This window comes from Phalacrocorax carbo, chromosome 2 (assembly GCF_963921805.1).
Source record: "Phalacrocorax carbo chromosome 2, bPhaCar2.1, whole genome shotgun sequence".
Classification (NCBI taxonomy): domain Eukaryota; kingdom Metazoa; phylum Chordata; class Aves; order Suliformes; family Phalacrocoracidae; genus Phalacrocorax; species Phalacrocorax carbo.
The window spans coordinates 15,347,520-15,368,621 of record NC_087514.1 but is presented as its reverse complement, the minus strand read 5'-3'; the positions used below and the strand labels follow the sequence as shown (position 1 = coordinate 15,368,621).

Genomic DNA, 21,102 nt, shown 5'->3' with positions numbered 1-21,102 from the left:
CATTAAGTAGTCTGTTTCATGTTCCAGGAATATGACTATCTCCTTTTAAAAATCATTAGTTAAAAGTGATGCAGGAACAGCCCTCTAGCTAACAGAAATGGTTCACTGCAACTTGTAACAGTACGCAAAACTGGAGAAGACGGACAACTTTCACTGGGCAGACCAAAAGTTACTGATACCCCATTGCTTTGAGTTTGCAATGACATGCTTTGGTAGGACATCAGCTTATTGATTCAGTAGTAGTCATATTTCCAGACAGATATTTATCTTTCCCTGTTTTTTATCCTCACTATTTGTATGGCTGTCCTGGATGTTATGATTGTTATAAATCTATTTTTGTTCCCATGCATCATTATAATCACCAGGTCTATAAATGGCTTTGCTCTTTCAGCCTGTCTGCTATCTGGAAAAACTCACAAGTCCAGACCAGTGAGTTGGTGCTGGCAGGTGAACACTGTGTAGCTGAGTCATCTCAATATATCAGTGTGATGTTTATTGAGCCCAAGCAACAAACAGTGGGAAGACTGTGGCTTCAGGCTTGGGACTCAAAGTTCACCACACATTGCATTTAGAGAACACTCAGAGCTTCGTCATTACCAGATTTCTGTCAAACTAAGGGGAAGAGTGATCTCAAAAAGATCAATTGCCTCAGAAAGCAAACATATTAGTAGCTGCAAGAATGAAACAATCTGATATTCCACCATGCTGCTACAGCAGTCCCTTAGAAATTAATCTCTCTGTTTAAATTTTAAGAGTTGATGATCTGAACTATCCTGGGAAAACTTTGAAAAAAAGAGGCTTAAGGAAAGCTGATAATCTGTGAACAGCGTAGTGGTTCAGGTAGCAGGAAAATGTGTTTCAAATTTCAACAAAGTAGGTGAAAACCCCCTGCAATATTTCCCCACCCTGCTTCTCTTATATAACTCAGAAACCATGGGGAAAAGATTTCATGCCAACATATACTAAAGGAAGAAAAAAGGTATTTAGCTAACAATGTTGTCAGGAGAAAACTTATACCTAAGTGGTTATCTTTGTTGTAACTGTGTGGCTTGTTTTATCTTGTAAGTGGTTTTGCCTCTTTTTTTTTTTTTTTCTTCCTTTTGATTGAGACCTTGGCTCAGTTTGTAAATCTGAGGCAGATACGAGGTGCTAATATACCACAAGGAAAACCTCACTTGTCAAACTATGTATCCAGAGAAGGAAGGATGGAGCCTGTCCTATCAAAACAGAAGTTGATTTGGATTATAGGATTTGAAGGTTGCAATGGTGGAACTGAAAAAATAGGGTTAGAGAATGTGTATAAAGTTACCAGCCATAAAAAATTAAACACAAACGCCTCCTCCAACTTCAAAGTGAAGAAAGCCTTATATCCAGAGGTCCCTTCCAACCCCTACTATTCTGTGATTCTTTGGGCTTGACAAACTAGGGAATTAAGTCAGTTTGTGAACCTGAAAAGTGCTGGTTCCCAGTCTGGGCACCCTTAGCTTGCAAATAACATTATCTTCTCTAGCCCTCTTTCAAAGTGGATTCATACGATATCACTCATCTGGATTTGTGAATTTTTCAGGTTGTGTAAGCAACCTGAAACAGGTAGGATCGGACTCCTAACTGCCATCTGAAGATGGTGGTAGTTGAGAGCAAGCCCTGTACCTCTGTATGGGGTCCACCAAACTGCTGCATTTTAGATCTGCATCCCAGCCTGCTTCACAGTCACTCTGACCTACAGGCAAACAACCGCAAGCATAAGGGATGCTGGAGGGCTGGGAACTGAGAAATGGCGGTTTCATTTAGTCATTCTTGCCTTGGCTTTTTTGGCCTTGAATTTCTTCCTAACTTGATCTCTGTGGCATCAGGAGGTTTCTTGCAATTATTCAGACCGTTCAGTCACTCAGAAAGCTTTAAGGTCTTCTGAAAAACGCAGCTGTAAACCCCAACCATTTGATAAGAAGGAATTCATTATTCCTGGAATCAACATTTCCAGTTAACACCAGTACTCCAAAAGAGACAGCACATACTTTACCGAAAGCTACGGAAACTGGAACTGAAACAAGACAAGCTTTAGCCAGTAAGATTTTCTGGCTAACAGGTTTTTCTTTTTTGTCTCTACTAATTTGCTTGCTACTCTGTAATTGAAGGTCACTGGTTAAGGAAAATGGTCCCGTTAGCTCATGAGGAGCAGCTGTAATTTCACTGCTTTCAGTCTGACTTCATTGTGTATATTTGGGTGGTATTAACATAGCACCAATTTTCCCTCCTTCTGGTTTTCCACATACACAAGGATGGCAGGCCAGCAACGATGCCGTGCTCGGCCTTCAATGAATTTTGCATGGATATCTGAGGGGTTTTAGTGACATGCTCAGAATTTAAATCTCTCAGACACTGGGTTCATTCAACTGTGAACCAGCTATTGGCTTGTGCAGCTTGATGGGCAGCCTGTATCATTTACATCCAAATGGTTTCACCACCTGTGGATTGCTAGGCTCTCCCCTTCCAACCAGAAAAGTAGTTAAAAACAGTTATCATGGAGGAGAAGTAGTTTGCTGCTTCTTGGCACAGGACCTTGACTGCTTCTTGTAGCAGTAAACCTCTCCAGCAGGGACGTTGAATGCCGAAGAATCTGAAACACAGGCAAGTAAGAGACTGGAACCTCAAGTGTAGACTTTACTGAGGTTGGACAGCAAAGCATTGTGAGAGAGTACAGCCCTTTAAGGAAATCAACACAAGTAAGAATATTAGGGATAAAAGTGGTATTTTTCAGCTGCAAATATCAAGCAATTTGTATGTCAGTCCTGTGAAGTATGTAGATAACATTACAAATCCAGTCATTGCAGACACATAAAGCATTGCTTGTGCCCTTATTTGTAAAAAGTTTCTGATCTTGCCCTCTGGCATATCAGTACCATGGTCCTTTAGACTTCTCCAACAGCCTCTCCCTTTCCCACTGAATTGAGTCAAAGCATCTTGTCCACACCTTTGAGAGAGACATGGTCCTTTCCCTTCCTAATTATCTTCATGTGTCTCTTTCATGTGGCTTCTGTTTCCTTCACCATGTCACGGAGGCCAGCCTCAGCTTGCCCATTTTCCCACACCCATCTCTATGTCTTCATTGGTACTGTGCTCCGTTCATAGGACACCCTTCCTGAATGAAGTTTGAAGACACTCTACTTTCTAGTCCATCCATGTTCTCTGGGAGCAACCCACTGCCTGTGAGAGGTGAGTGTCTGAGGGGCAGGCCAGGCGAGTATAAAGGAAGATTATTTTTTTTTAAGTGTATGCAATATATGTGTGTATACATGTTATAAAAACGGAATGTACTTCTCTGCTGTCTACTTGCTGTACTTTTAAAAACATTTTAAAGTTTCTTAAGAAAGTATGCTGCCTTCCTTGGACTTTGTGCAGCACCACCCTCAAAAAGCCCCACTTATGACTATACACAATCCCAATAAAGTAACGAAATCAATAATGAACGCCTGATTTTTCCTCCCCAAAACAGCTATCAGAATTTATTTGAAATTCCTTGTACAGTGTCAGCTCTGCAGCTTCTGGCTTCAAAGGAAGTGTGGTGGTGCAAGCCAAGAAAAAAAGGAGGGACCTTTGTGAAGTTACACAGAAGGAATATGCAATTTGTGGATGATGGCAAAAGTCACTCGGAAAGCTTGCCATGTCCCTGCAGAAATAGCACTTGCTCATGTACAAATGCTCTGAAGCACCTTTTAGGTACTTTTGCATGTGGCCAAACTTCAGGCATAATAAAGCTTTTGTCCTTTTCTTGGCCAAGACGGTTGAAAACTAAAAAAAGGAGGGGGGAGAAGGTGGAAGGAATTTCAGCCTCCTCAGGAGATGCATTCCAGCCGGCGTGGACTGCGCTACATCCTCCCTGGATGCTCCAGCGCATTCCTTTGTTCCCTCTGACCAGACTTTCTCTTTTGTTTAGTCCGTCAGTGCCCCACAAAGTATATTTTACCTCCTTGGCAATGTGGAGTGCATTGCACAGTCCTTGTCTCCTAGCTCTGAAGTTTCCCCAGTTCTAGCATTTTTATCACATGCCGCTCTTTACTCACTGTGTTAAAAGAACTATTAATTATTGTTATTAATTTCTCTTATTCTGTGCTGACAAGTGAGCTAAATTAAGCTTTGGTGGAAGCCAAACTAACTGTCAGCTTCATGCATATGTATTCTCCATCACCATATGCGCAGCAGGGGGGCACCCTGAGAGCAACAGCACAAATTCCAGTGCTTCACCCAGCAGGGACCAGGGCTTTTACAAAGATTGCCCAGAGACAAGTGACTATCGTCCACAAGGCAATGCTGTTGATTTAAAGATTTTGCTTCTATCATACGGTGCCTCAGTTAGCACTGTGGCTTTGCTGTATTTCATGCAATGTGCATTTGAAGCGTTGGATGTTTGACTTTTCTGTATGTATGTGTGTGTGTAAGATGTACCTCTTACTTGAATCCACCTTTATTCACCCTTCTAAAAAACTGTAAGCTTCCCTCTCAGCATTCTTCTAAGCTTGTCTGCTCCCAGCATTTGGGGGATTTTGTCTTTGACGCTCCCCCTCAACTTTCTAGCCTCTGCATCTTCTTTTTGCATGGGGATCTTCATATACTTCCATATTTCTAGAGATACTAGAATTCTTCTGGCCTGCTATCAAAGTAGGCAATACAGCTTTGTACTGTGAGACAATTTTGCCTATTACCGTGTTCCTTTTGAATGAGGATTCAAGAATATCACTACTAGGACAAATAATAAGGAAGGAGCCTAGAGTCAGAGGTGGTGGGCCATGAACCAGGCTTGTCTCAGTGAACAACAGATTAAAGGCTTGTCCCTCCAAGCTATTAGTAAGAAGCAGTGTTTTAGCAGGAGCAAAGCAGAACTTGCTTGATAGAGCCATGTGTTGCAGGTGGTCCTGCCCACGTGATCTTTCATGAAATTTTGCAATAAGTGTTTCTGCAGCTAGGATTTCAACCTGGGGAGCCAGAAGCATGGCTCCTTGGCTAGGTCTGCTCTTGGACTGGCTTGGGTTTCAAGAGTCTTAAGAAGCAAAAAATAAAAAGAGAGGAAGTGAATGTTCGCCCTGTTAAAAAGGGTTAACACTGAAGAGGTGAACATACTTCTTCCTATGTAAAGGCAGATACTGCAAACAAGAAAAAATAATAATAATTTTAAAGTGTCCTTTCAGTTAAAGAATTCAGTGCTGCTGCTTTAAATTGTTGATGCTGACTACACAAGGAAAGCTAACAGCACTCTGATTTGTGGTGAGAACTCCTCTCTAAAATGTAAAAGCCTTTCTTATCAGAGAAAGCCTTTCCCTTCTTGCTTCTGCCATCTTTTTTCATATTGCTATGAAAAGGCTAACAGTAAATGTCAATGAAAATGAATGCAATGTGGAAATACATAGAAACTGCTGCTCTGGGTTTTTTTTTTTCCTTCCTGTGAATTCTTTTAAATAATTTTGATCTGCATCCAGCGCAGTTTATGGAGGTACAAAACAGTGCATGTGGAACAGCAGGCAAGAATGTGGAGTGAATACTAATGCACTCAGACACCCTCCCCCAAGCTCTCTAAGCCTGAAAAATCCTTCTGCAGCGTAACCACCAGTTCCTGTAGGGCTTCCTTATATCCTCATGGAGAAAAGTCCTTTAGCATTTAATAGAAAATTATTATCTTTTCATACTTTTTGAGCTGTTAGAATTTAATACAAAATTATAGCCCTGCCATATAGTAGTCTCAAAAAAAAAAAAAACCAAACCAACCCTACAGACTATCATGAATAAATTCTAAAAGGTTTTAAGGGCAGATTTTGCAGGAGAATAATACGGGTTTTTTTATAGGGTCTGCCTGAATACCTCTTGTTAAATACAATGGGATTTCTTCACAATAGCAGAATCTTGAACTAAATAGATTTATACAGATAAATTCACCAGGACAAATTTTGGCCCTTTAGTGTAACAGGAGAACCGAAAGAGACCACCTGCGAATAACAGAAGAAAACTGAGAAAATTAAAAATTGACCTTTTTTCCCCCCCAAAAAATATATCAGTTCTGGAAGCCTGAATAGTTAAATTAATTTAAACTATTCTGCACAAAATGCCACAAAAGGCCTTTCTTTATCTTCTCATTTCAAAGACCTAACTGCAATCTGACATACAACCCAGGGATGCCAGCTGCAGGCAATGAGGCACACAGGACACAGTTTGGGGCCAGACTGGTATCAGAACTTTTTTTTTTTCATGGAACCATTAATTTTGTGAAATGGACCATGTGATGTCTGGTCTGCAACAACAGAAGACTGCATCAGTGACATCCACTTTTCTGCTCCTACCACCTCATATTTCTCATAAACTAGGGGTTCATTTTTCCCCCTGTTCCACCTATAAAATGATTTTACATGTTTGGAGTGGAAGTACCCTTAGGTAGCCACCCAGAGGGACAGATGTAAAATTTCAGCATAAATGTGCACTGGTTGCCTCTCTTTTGTACAGACTCCAGCAACTCCAAGGACAAAGTGGCTGCTGTTCCTGCTCACATGTGGAGTGTGAAGTTGCAAAGGGATGAAAAGCATCACAGTTCCATAACTAAATGCAGCAAACTTACTATTTATAAACTTTGTGTGTGGGTGGCATGAGCTGTTTGCAAATGTTTGTTAAATCGAATGTTCGGCCTCGTGCCCACAGGGACTGGGACTGCCTGGGAGTATGGACGTAAAAGGAGAACGAAGAAATTGCACATCACTTCCCCAAGGCCATTTCTCCACAAAAGGACGGGTGGCCCAGTGTATGGCTCTTGAAAGAGCTGACTTCAGTTCTCTGCTGTGGCACCGCCTCACCCACACACTCCCAGCAAGACATCTACAGTGATCTCCAAGTTATTTTGGCTCTGCAAGCAGAGATGGGATCTGACTATCTTGCAAGATGGAGCCTGTCATTTATTTTTGCCTTGGTTTTTTACTGTGTTTGTGTAAAAAAAAAAAAAAAAACAAAAAACAACAAACTGGGATTTCTAACAGATTAATACCTCAAATTGGGGTGCAGTTGGATTCTGCAGTGAGAAGAGCTATATAATTACCTTGGGTAGGTAACTAAGAAGTGGTGCTGACAGGCCTTGGCATTTAGTGCGCTGACTGTGACAATGGAAAGATTTATTCAAAACTACTGCATCAATTAGAGTCTGTATTTTATTTCGCTGCAATATGCTTCTTGGTGTTTTGCTTTGTAGCTTATTTAGCAAAATAAGCTCCCTGTTGAATACATCAGCTGACTGTTAAAATGAGTCAAAATCCATGGCCTTCCACAACAGCAGTGCACAGAAAAGAGAAAAGCAAACTAAAGCCAGACATGCAGATGAGAAGGGTGGCGAAGGAGATTCATCGGCCACTCTGGCAACAGCAAAAACCAGACAGTGGTGGTTCTCTCTCCATCTCTCCTCTCGCTGCCATGCAGTTGTAGAGGCTTTTGTTTAAAAGATACTATCAAGTGGCAGGAAATACACACTCCAGTCATGCATCGACCTTGAAAGGAGACTTGGCAAATGGCTGATTATTTATAAATCATAGAATCATAGAATACCAGGTTGGAAGGGACATCAAGGATCATCTGGTCCAACCCTTCTTGGCAAAAGCACAGTCTAGACAAGACGGTCCAGCGCCCTCTCCAGCCCAATCTTAGAAGTGTCCGATGTTGGGGAATCCACCACTTTCCTGGGGAGATTATTCCAATGGCTGATTGTTCTCATTGTGAAAAATTTTCCTCTTGTGTCCAATTGGAATCTCCCCAGGAGTAACTTGTATCCATTACCCCTTGTATTTCTCATGTGACTCCTTGTAAAAAGGGAGTCTTCCCTTTAAATACTGGAATATGGCTATAAAATCTCCCCTAAGCCTTCTTTTCTGAAGACTGAACAAACAGTTCTTCAGCCTTTCCTCACATGGCAGTCTTCCCAGTCCTTTGATCATCTTTGTGGCCCTTCTCTGGACCATCTCCAGCCTGTCCCCATCTTTTTGAATAGCACAGACCAAAACTGAACCCAGTATTCCAGGTGTGGCCTGACAAGCACTGAGTAGAGTGGGATAATGACTTTATTTCTGCTGATGATGCCCTTGTTGATGTAACCCGGCATCCTATTGGCTTTCCTTGCCAATTCAATGAGAAAGGGAGAGTTAATCCGTCCATTTGGAGTAGAACCCAGGTCAAGGACCTTTGAGCACTCTTGAGTGGATTTCCATTGCCCCACAGTGAAGAGTGCAGTTTTTTCCACCCCTTATCTCCATCTCAACAACTTCAAGCAGCCTTGCTGCCTTTCCCTCAACCTTCCCTCCTCAACCTCACCCCATCTTCCATCCAAAAAAGGAAGAGGCATAAAGCTATGACCTTGCTTGCTGCTACTACCTTACTCAATTTCCTTGCATGTTGTGACATTTCTTTTGGGACCTGTCTTAACTATTTGCATTTTATACTTCCCTGTTTTACACCACTCCCAATGGGGCTGTGCCCTCTTTAATGTTACCAGAATAAATAAGATGAAGATAAGGTCAAACATGAGGCAGTGGCATCCCACATGCCAATTAAGAGCAGCAGGCACTATGTCATACATCAAATCAAAACTTAGGTGAGACTCAAATCATGTGCAGGTACCTCACACATCAGCTAATTTCATTGTATGCCAGGCCCTCATTCCTGAGATATGTAAGCACATGTCCAACTCCAAGTGTGTCAGTAGCCCATGGATTTGAATAGGGTTACTCACACTGTGAATCACAGAATCATTAAGGTTTGAAAAGACCTCTAGGATCATCAAGTCCAACCATCAACCCAACACCACCATGTCTCCTAAACCATGCTCTGAAATGCCTTTTCTACATGTTTTTTGAATGCCACCAAGGATGGCGACTCCTCCATCTCTCTGGGCAGCCTGTTCCAGTGCCTGACCACTCTTTCAGTAAAGAAATTTTTTCCTAATATCCAATCTAAACTTCCCCTGACATAACTCGAGGCCATTTCCTCTCAACCTATCGCTTGTTACTTGGGAGAAGAGACCAACACCAACCTCGCTACAGCCTCCTTTCAGGTAGTTGTAGAGAGCAATAAGGTCTCCGCTCCTTTTCTCCAGGCTAAACAGCCCCAGTTCCCTCAGCCACTCCTCATAAGACCGGCTCTCCAGACCCTTCACCAGCTTTGTTGTCCTTCTCTGGAAATGCTCCAGCACCTCAATGTCCTTCTTGTAGTGAGGGGCACAACACTGAACACAGTATTCAAGGTGGGGCCTCACCAGTGCCGAGTACAGGGGCATGATCACTGCCCTGCTCCTGCTGGCCACACTATTGCTGATACCAGCCAGGATGCTGTTGGCCTTCTTGGCCACCTGGGCACACTGCTGGCTCACGTTCAGCCAGCTGTCAGCCAACACCCGCAGGTCCTTTTCCTCCAGGCAGCTCTCCAGCCACTCTTCCACAAGCCTGTAGCGTTGCATGGGTTGTTGTGACCCAAGTGCAGGACTCGGCACTTGGCCTTTTTGAACCTCATACAATTGGCCTCAACCCATTGATCCAGCCTGTCCAGATCCCTCTGTAGGGCCTTCCTATGCTTGAGCAGATCGACACTGCCACCCAACTCGGTGTCCCCTGCAAACTTACTGAGGGTGCGCTCATTGATAAAGATATTAAACAAGACTGGCCCCAACACTGAGCCCTGGGTGACACCACTTGTGACCGGCCACCAACTGGCTTTAGTGAAGTGCCTTCCTGAACTGGAGCTTCATTACTGAGTTGAACAGCAGAGAAAAAAAAAGGCTTTTAAGATCCATTGAAAAGGCACTAATTCAAACCCCATGTAAAATGTGGGCTAGTCTGAACCAACTACATTATTTCTGCAAAAAAATACACAGCCGTCTTGGCAAAGCTCACTTGTTATTGAATTCATTTTTATACTGCAAGTTACGGGAAATTAAATAATACTTCACATTTTTTCTTTGTTATGGAAACAATGTGAAAATATTTCAAGTTAACAAATGCTAACACCCTTTAGTAGTCTTCAGAACATAACTAGAAATTTAACATTTTTCTTTATGATGGTCCTAATTAAAAATCAAAGATAGACACAACTTCTTTCCACACAAAAAAATGGGAAACCTTTTTAAGTAGTGCGTATCAGTGAAAGAAAATGCAAGTAGATATAGATCAAATAACATTTTTATTTCTCTTACTGCCAACCCTTGTGGAGGTCCTTTGCTTTCTCACATGCTGGATGGTTGCTTGGGGCATGTCACTCGCTCTGAATTGCGTACGTTTGCCCACCACTGCATTTGTCCCAATGACTTTTCTGTGAAACCACAGTTTGTGGTACCTCCTAAGGGTATTCACAGTGAAAACTTTGTGCATCATTTTAGGGGTGTTGAAATGACTGAAATACAGTGAATAAGAGACATACAGGAATTTCCCTCACCAGCAGGAGACGAAGCAAACAAATAAGAAAACACAATTTCATCACAAACCCGCAGAGGTCGGAATTGGGTCACCATGTCAAGCAGTATAGAAAGAATAGCTCGGTTTCCGTGTTCATTAAGTACTCCTCCTCTCTGCTGAAACTGCAAGCAAGAATGCTAATTAGCACTTACCACTCTACATTGGACCGACATTGTGAGATGCTGAAATATTCATCTGGTTAAAAATCTGTAGTTTCTTGTGACCAAAGTTATTTCTGAAGCAATTATTTGGAGGCAAACAATTCTGCTTCCCCTTTTCAAAACCTCTCTCTCCATCTTAAGCTGTTCTAATTTTCAAAAAAATGCACAGTTAATTCTTCTAAAACCCCCCATCATTTATTGCTACAATAATGTATTGCATGTTGCTCAAAGGATCACATGACAGCTGTAAAATTTTGCACTGACACTACCGTATTGGCTAGATTAATCATATTGGCCAGATTAATGGACTCCAGAGCCAGAGAGATCATTTTGCTTAGCAAACCTGACTGCTTGTGTAATACAGATGATGCAAAAGCTCTGAACTGACTTAGAGAAGATCCTGTGGAAATACATACCATTTTGATTGTAAAATCAATCCCCAAAACCTTAAGGTGTTGTTCAACTGATTAATCACTAACATTAAAAAAAAGTATGGTTTATTTTGTCTGCATACATACAGCATCAACTTCTCCTTTATGCCATGCAGTTCACAGAACACCACACTGCTACCTCAGTATTGAACCCAGCAGCTTTTGTCCACTTTTTTCCAGAGACATCTAGTCTGTATTCAATGACACCAAGAAGTGGAGAATACACCAGTATTCTTGGTATTTTGTTCCAATGGTTAACCACCACCAAAATTATTTCCTGACTGTTTATTTTCAGTATCTTCTAAGTTATGCAGACAGTTCTTCCTGATGTCATTGTGAACAACTGAAGCCTCAGTCCAACACCTATTTAAATCAAGGGAAACATTCCTATTGATTACAAAGAGTATTGAACCAAGCTCTGAATTATATATAACACTGCTCTGTGGTTTATGAGATGAATGTTAAAGAAAGTCACTCTTAATTTTCCAGCAGAAAGAGGATATGAATGATAGAGAGAATGCTGCCCTCTCATGGTTTTATGGATGAATGTGTTCTCATAAGGTATTAAAAATGCAAAAATAATATTTTTAGGATGCTACATGCTGGTCTGTTCTCTTTTATGTATTGCACTGAAAGGCAAACTTACAACAGGCATCACTCCTGCCACAATAAATGATACAAAAACACTGAAAGCACAGCCCATTAATGGCAGACGTTGAGGTAGTGAAGCACAAGGAGAAAGGGTGATGCCAGAAACAAGTTTAGGATCACTGTTTTCCAACCAGCTTTGTAAGCTGAAGCTGGGTGGGATGCAGCTGGGTACTCCTTTTGTTCCCCCTGCCTGAAATTGTGGAACCTCACATGTTCTCAGGATGATAACTCATCCATTCTCCAGGTGAACTGTTTCACACACCATGCTTTTCCTGCTGGAGAAGTCCTGGGTGCCACTAAGTAGGAGGTACAGGAAGAACTTTCTGAGTTTAAGAGCAAGTCAGTGTAGCAGTGTGCACCCAAATTACTGGAATCTTTGTCCCCTCCAAATGAGTAATCTTCCATGCATGCATAAAGGAACAGAAGTAGGTACAAGGTCCTGCAAGCAAATCAGGGCTTCCTACAGGTCCTTGGTAGCTGTTGAGCAGTATAGAAACCAGCATACCCAATATATTCAGTGTATGCAGGGCCCAGGGCAGCTACAGAACTAACCACTAGACCAGAGCCACCATTGGCCTTCTGTGCCCTCCATGCACAACTCTCTGCCCTGTTGATAATTTGACCCTTATTGTCTTCAGTACCAGTTGAAATTTCACAATGAAAAACATGACATCAAAGGAGAAGACCCCATGCTGTGATCTCCCTGGAAAAGGTTTTCTGCAGCCTATTCAAATGAGCTTTCTGGTTTTTGGTAAGAAGTGGATATCATACCATATAACCTCAGACCATGAGCTCAGTCATGTCCCACATTCTGCGGAGTCCTTCATGTGCAAAACCATGAAAGAAACCACATCAAGAAGTGCAGACCACTGAAATCTTCAAGTGAACATTACCCACATTTATCTATCACTTCCTTACTAGGAATAACCAAATTCTATCTTGACTAACTGCTACGCTATGTTGAATTGAGGGGAAAAAAAAAAAAAAGCATAAAATAACTAGTTACATTTAAACAATTCATAGGCCAGAATGGACCATTAGGTCATGTAGCCTTTTCTCCTGCATAACATGAGTCACTGAACTTAACCTAATTATTGTAAATAAGTTATGTTTAACAGAATCCTCCAGGAAAGCACCGGTGTTAAAATGTCAAGAAGGAGGATTTCCCTCTTCCTTTAGCAGTTTGTGAAAGTTAAATCTCTCTTTCTTAAATGTTTGAGTACTTCTCCTTCAGTTCTCTCTGGAAGATATCTGTCTGTCTTTCAGTCATCATTGTATAGCCTCATTGACAAAGTATGTCTTAATTTTACAGATGGATCTTCCCAACAGGTGTCACTCAAAGGATTTTTTTTTTAATGGAGACTTGCTAAAAAACTAACTTTCATCAAAAAACTGCTTCATCTCCCCAATGGTATTTCTGGGTGTAGTCATGACAACGTAAAGTAAAATAAGTTTCTGTTCTGTTGTGGGGTGGTAAACTGAAGTTATTGCACTGAAAGGGGAAATTCACCCTTAACCCATTGTGAATGGTATGACTTACCCATTTTCTCAAAATAGGATTGGGAAGTTTCAGTCTGGCCGTACTAAGGCTAAAAAATATCTTGGATACCAAATGTGAGTATTCAACACACTTCAAAGTACTTTATTTTGAGGCAGGTTATAATGTTGTAATGGGGTGAATGGCAGCAGAGTAATCCTGGTTTTCAGTTGGTCTCAGGGAGCAAAACCTTCTATCCCTTCTGTCAACCAGATATATCCCTCTGGCTACAGACTGGATTTTTCTACTCCTGAGTGTCCTAGAGAGAGAGTTCAGGCTTCCCCAGTTACTCGTCTCTGTCTCTCCCTGGTGCCAGCTTTTTATGTTATGCTAAGTAATTTTAATATGTCAGAATAAAGGCAGAATAAAAATATACTGTAAATATTTTTTTCTCCTCCATTTCTCTGTAACAGTTTTCTGGGCTTCCAGAGTCAACTCACATATAAAACCACATTCAGATCACTTGAACATATCCTTATGCCCCTTTCCAAAGCAACTGTATCAGAAAAAAAGAAACAGGACAAGAAAAGCTTATGACTTTTAATATTGCTGTATAGACCAAAACAGGGTGAATATCTGCTTGGTACATGTCTACACAAAAAGAAGATTCAGACTGGGTAAGCAAGCTTACCTCTTTAATCCCTCTCAAAAACTCAAGTGGAATAGGTGTCTGGCAAAGTTATCAGATAAGGCCCACTTTAGGAAGATCACAGACCTCAAATTTCCATTCTACAAAGAGATCCAATGGTGGCAAATAGAAGGAGATGCACCTGTAGAAAATCCACAGATCCAAAGGGAAATCTTCACAGATTTGGATTCTCTCTGATCCGTATGATGGTGTAAGAGGCTTGTGACTCATTCAGACACGCAGCTTGCTAACAAGGCTATCTTGTTACCCATATACTCTGGGTTGAAATTATAAATGTTTCCCTAATAGAGGGTTACACTGAAATATGACCAGTTTGCATTTCTCATACTACATTGAAAATCCATATAAGCAATGATGCAAGTTAAATAATGTTTGTCAGAAACTACCCTGGCATTTTGATTCACCCAGTCTGCTGGTAAATGTTCTTTCTCCCTCTCCGCAGCTATGCTAAATAGCATGGCACATTTTATATATTTGAACTTGGAAAGCATTTAATTCTTTACCTCATGCATCTTCAGAGTCTTAACCAGAAATATACCTTGCCAAATATCTATATTTATGCCAGTGGCTAAACCTGATGTTACAGGGAACAGCTTCAGAAGACCGTGCAATCCTAGCGAATAGTATGCAAGCTCTGTAGCCTGAAGCTTTAGAGAAGTGCCTTACGGGCAAAATTACAGATTCTCCAACTTCTGGCATTAAGTGTAGCCGGGCATAACTGCTACTACCAAAACCCAAGCTGATAAGAATAAATGGTGTTGTTCCAGAATATATTTTCAGTCAATATTGTCACAGGCCAATAAAATTTTGGGTCTGTTGCTCTAGAGGACACAGAGCTACCCCTGAAGGTGATGAAGGGTAGATGCCATAGAGCTATCCACCACTTGACATGAATGTAAGCTCTGAGGTAAAGGGAATGAAGAATGGGAAATGGCATTTACTCGTGCTTATCGTTGGGTGCACTGAGCCCCACTTTTCCCTCACTCTTGAGCATGGTGAGGTGCCAGAGAGCCCATCGTGGAGACTGCATGCCAGTTGTACTAGACTCAGGTGCTCTCACTGTATTTCAGAGTTGCTGTTCCTCTCTCTGGAAATCTCTTTACCAAAATAGCTGTACAGCTAAAACAGCTCCGTAGCTACAAAACAGACTTACCATCTCCTTTACACATGTTTTGCATTATCTGTGCCTTGAGCTTGTTTTTTTAACCATACCTCATCCTGCCTTATTAGTATGGATAAAGGAGATGATGACTACAGAGATTACAAGATTTTTATTCAGAACCCTTCACGGGTCATTTTGAGCATTTTTGTAGCTATTTATCTACTCAAAACAGAAACCAAATGGACAAATGAAAGAGAGGAATGAAGCATTATGCAAAGAAGGGACTGAAAGAACTGGGATAGCTTGGTCTGGAGAAGGGGATATGTCTTCTAAAAAAGTTAAAAATAACAGCAAAATTAGCCGTTCTCTACCCACATTGAGCACAGAAGAGGAAGAAATCAAGTTAAAAGACAGCGAGATGTAGGCTGCACTCTGGAAAAATACTTTTTACTTGGAAGACAGTTAAATGCTGGAAGAGACAGTGTGGAGAAGCTATGGCTTCAGTGTCATTAGGGTTGTACAAGGAAAGGTTAGATAAACCTGTCAGCTACGGCTGCCTTTATTTGGAGAGAGCAGAAGGTCTCCACTGGCTTCTCAGGGTCCTTTCTAGGGAACAGATGCAGTCCTGAACTATGTCAACTACTGCTCCCTATCAACTGACTCCAAAATCACAAGAGCTGCAACAGGTTTGAAAGCCTCAGGAAAGAACCAGGCAACATTTTCGAAAGGTTTAGGGAGAGGCTTTCCAAGTGCACCTGAAGACTTTAGGCCTGTTATACCCACTGCTGCCACACTGGGAGAGAGGATTAGCAGAGGTGGAAGGATGAAGTTGTGTGGTTACAGGACATTTGCTGTTGGATGTTTACACCAGCAGGCAGGAAACCAAATTAATGAACTCTTGGCAGAGTTACATGGGGAGATATTTTTATTTATCATTCATATAGACATATTGCTGTTTTATCCCGCTAAGACTGTGTGCCTTTTCCTCCAAATACAGTTCCACCAGACTCCTATAAATTCTTGTACTTGGAGGCAAAGATGTGTTGTGTGTTAGGGGCACATCGGGAGGGCACACAGTCTGCAGGAGACCTTGAGCTGGGGGTGTTGGTTTCAAAAGGAGATCCACCCAGGAGCTATTTAAACCTGTCTCTTGTTTTTGCCAGTAACACCAGGAAGAAGGCTCACACATAGAAAATAATTTTCTCCTAATACTGGCCAGAGGCCTTTTTCAGGAAACAGAGAAGAAAAATCTCTCCCAGTAGAGCTTCTTTTCCTGTGTCCCTGATAGTGCTTGCCTAGCAGGTCTAAGAAGCAGTAGGTAGGTGCAGAATGAGTTTGAAATGCTTGATCAGATATGGGGGGAGTAGCAAGGCTCAAATTTTCAAGCAGCTCAAAGTGCAGGGCTGAGTTTGGGGTCTGTTCTCCACATGAAAGCAGGGGAGGTATTCATGCCAACCAGCTGAGGAAGCACAGAGGAATACACCTATGGACTCTTATCACTAAAAAATTAATGTATATTGACTAATATCCTATGAGCAGTTTTGCAGTGGCAGGGGAGCATCTTCTAATAGACCCTTTCTTCAGGGGAGCCCTTAAGAGGCTGAGAGAAACCTGGGTGCACATATAGAACAATAATTTTTTCCCCTGGCTACGCCAGTCCCTCCTGGGGAATCAGAAGCAAGGTCAAGGATGGTTGAGGCTCTTAAATATACCACAGTGCTTTTATCTAAGCAAGGCACATCCTCTGCCCGTTGCGGGGCAGTATCAGGTACTACATTTCCCAGCAGTCATGTAGCACCTGTCATTCTTAGCACCCAGTCAATTTTTCTAGGGGGCCTTTTCATCCTTTCTGAGTACTTTAAAGTAAGACTCATCCTTTTGTTGCAATCAGATGTCCCTTCCAACCATTTCTAGGATTTATCTCATGTGCACTGCAGACATGCTGTAGGCTCTGCTTCAAATCATGTTTCAAGGGCCATTTGTTTTAGTCATTTCTGGGTTAGTCTGTACCTCCCAGCACAGCCTAGTCCAGGCACTTCCTCTCCCAACACAAAAGCAACTCACAGTGCCAAGACAATGTCTTCTCCATCCACTCCTTCTCTCCTGGGTGAACTCACTGTCCCCAAATCATTTAATCCTCCCACTTGGCTGAAGGATAGCAGCTGCCTCTTCCAATGATACTAAAGCCACTGGCAACCAAACCTTCATTCCTGGGAGAAACACCAAGAACAGTCCATCTGCCTGTTTCTTGGTCCTTTGAGGCTGTTTCTGCCAGTCAGAGACAGGAGATGGAGGAAATGTGCTCTTCAGTCACAGGGAATTTAAGGGGCAGGCTTGAGGAGAAGTAACTCAGGGAGGGAAACAATAAAACATAAAATAAAGAAATGAAATGAAATTAAAAAATAAAATAAAATAAAATAAAATCAGATGTTCAGTGCCGGAATCTGAGCGGCATTTATGAGTGTACAGGAAAATACTAGTATCCGTGTGGTCTCAATGTTTTGAGAGTGCAGTAAAGCTAATATAGATTCAGTCTGATCTCTAAAATCCTGCCACAGCATGTTATTGCTAATTCTTGAAGATTAAAGCGGCCTCTGGCTCTCCCTCTGTGGCCCAGTATGTATTGCAGGCTGCCAGAAAATAAACAAGCAGTATTAATTGCCCTCTGTGGTGGTGTTTCTTCCAAGAATGGCTGGCAGTATCGCTGCAGCCATTGGAAGTTCTCGCCAATGGCTACAACTAAGAAGTGGATGGGTAGTTGTGGCCCCTTTTTTCTTGTTTCCTACATTTGTCACAGGTATATCATAGCACAGTGAATATATTAAGACTGCACCATATAAAATGTTTCTCTTCAAGCATTCATCATCTACAAAAGTATTGAACAAGGTATCCCAAGGTTAAACTTTGCCAGTGACTGGCAGGGATTTCAATTCATTACACAGTGGAATTCACACTGGAATCACAACAGCCTTCTCCTTTCCTACGCAAGGTTTTGACTGATGACAGGGTTTTCCAGTAAAGAAACTCAATGGCCCTTCAGTCTTTCCAGTTGAAGACTCTCTTAATTGTGAATCAACTTAGATCTGCATTCCATGGAACTGAAGAGACAAATAAATACAAATGATGCATTCCACTCCATTTTAAGAGGGTTTTTTTTCTCCCCCCCCCCCCTTTTTTTTTTTCAGGTATCAGCTCACATACAATTTCTCAGCCTTCCCAGTGTTCTCCATAATACATTCCTTACAGGAAAACTCTTAAGTTGGATTCATACATTTTTATGTTTGTGCTCTTTCCAGTACTCAGGGGAAACAACACATTTCCAAAGCTCCTTCAATATTTATATTTCAGAGGTAATAACTCGTGTATGAGATCATTGCACACATCCAGCCTTTTCACTTTGATGCTATTCATGTAAGTTTTAATAAAGACAACATGTTCTGCAAACTGCATTGTTTCCAGGCCCAACAGTTCTAAATGTTTATGCTTTGGTTAGTACTTACATATGTTTTCTCTGATCTTTAGATAAAGTGGCAAGAGGATGCATCAGGTGGTGTGGAATATTGACATAATTTTCTGATGACAGAAGAAGGGACACTTGCAAATGAGATCTGACAGCTCTGAGAAATTATGTGGGTAGAAGGGAGAATATGGATCAGCGTATTGAATTTCCATTGCATTTTATTTAAAATGTAAGGAAGAAAAAAGAAACTGCTGAGACACGTAAGCTGTTAATCATTGCCAACTACAGCACATGCAAAAGTATACAAACACAGCTTTGCTTTAGATTAAAAAGAAAGGTGCAGCATTTCTCCAACGTAACCAATAAGGTTGACTAAATAACTCATAGTGTACAATATGCTTAAGAACCTAGTGTTCAGTAGGCTCTGTGAGAAGAACAGCATTGCATTATTATATTCTGCTTACAAGGTATCTGTATATTCTGGAAAAATGTTAATCAGGCCCTGTCCCTGGGAATTTGAGCCTAACAATATTTACTAGCTGCCTGAGGGGGACAACGGGGGACAACAGACACTGCAGATCTGATCAGCTCGTTTCCTGGTCCTTAGGCTCTGCTTTTGGCTATGCTAGTTTCTTGTCATTACCACTGGAGCTAGGATTTGAGCCGAGGGAATTTCTGGAATTCAGTGTTCATGAGTTTTGTACACACTCTCTTTGCTTTTTCGGAGTATGTCCTTTTCCTGATTCATGGCTTGAGACCAGTGGCCTAAGTAGAGAGAGAAAAAAAAGGAGGGTGTCTTTCCAGCCTCAGCAGGAGCTGCTGCCTCATACAAACACAGCAAGACAACAGCTCCCAGCTCCAGCTGTGTTCTTCTCACAGCTGAGCATGTCCTGGCTTTGAAGAAGACGATGGAGATCCAGCCCACTGGACATCACTGGCAGGACCGCACTGCTTTGCTGAGCCATACCCTGCTTCTGTGCAGATCAGCCCACTGGGCTGAGGCAATGCAGGTGATCAGAGCGCAGCCTGGAAGGCTTTGGTGGCCACACCATTCATTCAGACCACAGCAGCGGGCCATGCTCCTATGGGCTTGGAGCACTGCTTGGGAAGATTATTCACTGCAGGAGTGGCATGAGGATATTTGCAGCAGCAACTGCTTTAAGCATTTGTTATTTATAATGAGGGCACTGAAGGAAGGCAGCCACAGATTTCCTTGCAGCTGGAGTTTTCTCCAATAGGAGAAACTAATCTCCTAAATCAGAGGAAATGGTTTCTGGTTTCTGTTAGTTTGATTCTCAAACTCCCTTGAGATTCTAGAGAGTTACCTAAAATGTCCTGCTGTGAAGAGTCAGGTTCTCGTACAGATATTCACCCTTTCTCTTTCCCCACTAATTTTCGTGACTAAACCTTCGCTTAGAAGAGCAGGCAACCAGAAGGTATGTTACAAGTCCTCTCTTGTCTACATTGTTTATCATAATGAAGTCAATAGATATTGGCACATCCTCAGATGCCCCAAGGCTCTTTTTCTGTTAGAAGAATTGTTAGTTTTTTCCCTTTTCCCTCTCAGTGATACAATTTTTATATTATGGGATCAGGACTCAAAGGTTTGTTGTGGCAATATTTTCTCTTGGGGAGAAGACCTTGGGGAACATAAGGAAGTGCTGGGTCACCAAAAAACTGTTATATTACTACTGAGGAAAAAACAAAGATAAATGCAAGCCTCCCTTCTCCCAGATTTAATGAAATTAGGCAAAGGAGGATTTTATTCAGATTCTAATCAGTTCAAGAAAGACTTTTGGTTGGCCAGGTTTTGGAGTAGAGTTAAAGGAATTAAAGTAGAATGCTGTTGTGGGGAATTTTAAAATGTTAAAATTGTAATATATTTATTTTAAAATCATAAAGGTATACACAGGCTCACCTACACAGTGTGCACAGTGTGTAGCAAGAAATTCTTATGGTTTAAAAAGCAAAGCCTTTGAACTAAACCCAAATCTTTTGCAGCAAAAGTGAGAAGAATTTTTGTGTTCAGCAAAGGAAATACTCTGTGCGTTTTTCCTTCGTGGAAGCAGCACAAAGAACAATTTGTACTCAACTGAAGTTTTGTGGTGTCTCAACTTTGTTTAAAACACTTTAGAGAGTCCAACTATACACTGTCTGGTAAAAAATCTATTTTTTCAGTCATTTAGCTGACACAGCGTGGTCTCCTTTGAAGGATGCAGAGCAGCCAGAGCAGTCAAAGAGCAATTGCCTTTAAGACAAGAACAGGCTTGACTCTTTCTTGAAAGGCCTCATTCCTTGTTTATTGAAATACAGAACATTTCTTACTCACTTAGATGAACTCTGGGCCTCAGAAGTCCTGTAAATAGTTTCATGTTTTAATATCTAAACAAGGTGAATGAATACAATTCACACATTCAGTGTCAAACCTCCTTTGCAATGAAAAAGACTCCTAAAATGCAATTAAATGCATGAGTTTTACTCCAAGTGATGCAGGAAAGCTGCGTTTAATCCATTATATGCCCCTGTGGCTGGATGGGCACCTCCAGTTATTACTTCTACTGACAAGAACAACTACCTTGGCTGAGCTCAGGCTTCAGAAGCCGTTCTCCTGCCTAGGGCTGTTTGGGATTCATACAAAAGGAAAGTGCAGC

At 41.6% G+C, this 21,102-nt stretch overlaps 1 long non-coding RNA gene across 3 annotated transcripts in view; it reads right to left on the bottom strand.

The window, feature by feature from the left end:
* Window positions 1-10,176: 10,176 nt before the first annotated feature.
* Window positions 10,177-21,102, bottom strand: part of LOC135311857 (uncharacterized) — a 60,538-nt gene continuing 49,612 nt past the window's right edge. Inside the window, exon 9 of one of the 3 annotated variants that reach the window (XR_010371394.1) lies at window positions 10,177-10,582. This is a non-coding gene — a long non-coding RNA (uncharacterized LOC135311857). Of the gene's footprint in view, window positions 10,583-13,212; window positions 19,217-21,102 lie in introns of those variants that run through there. The other 2 variants (XR_010371393.1, XR_010371392.1) reach the window with 2 other exon arrangements.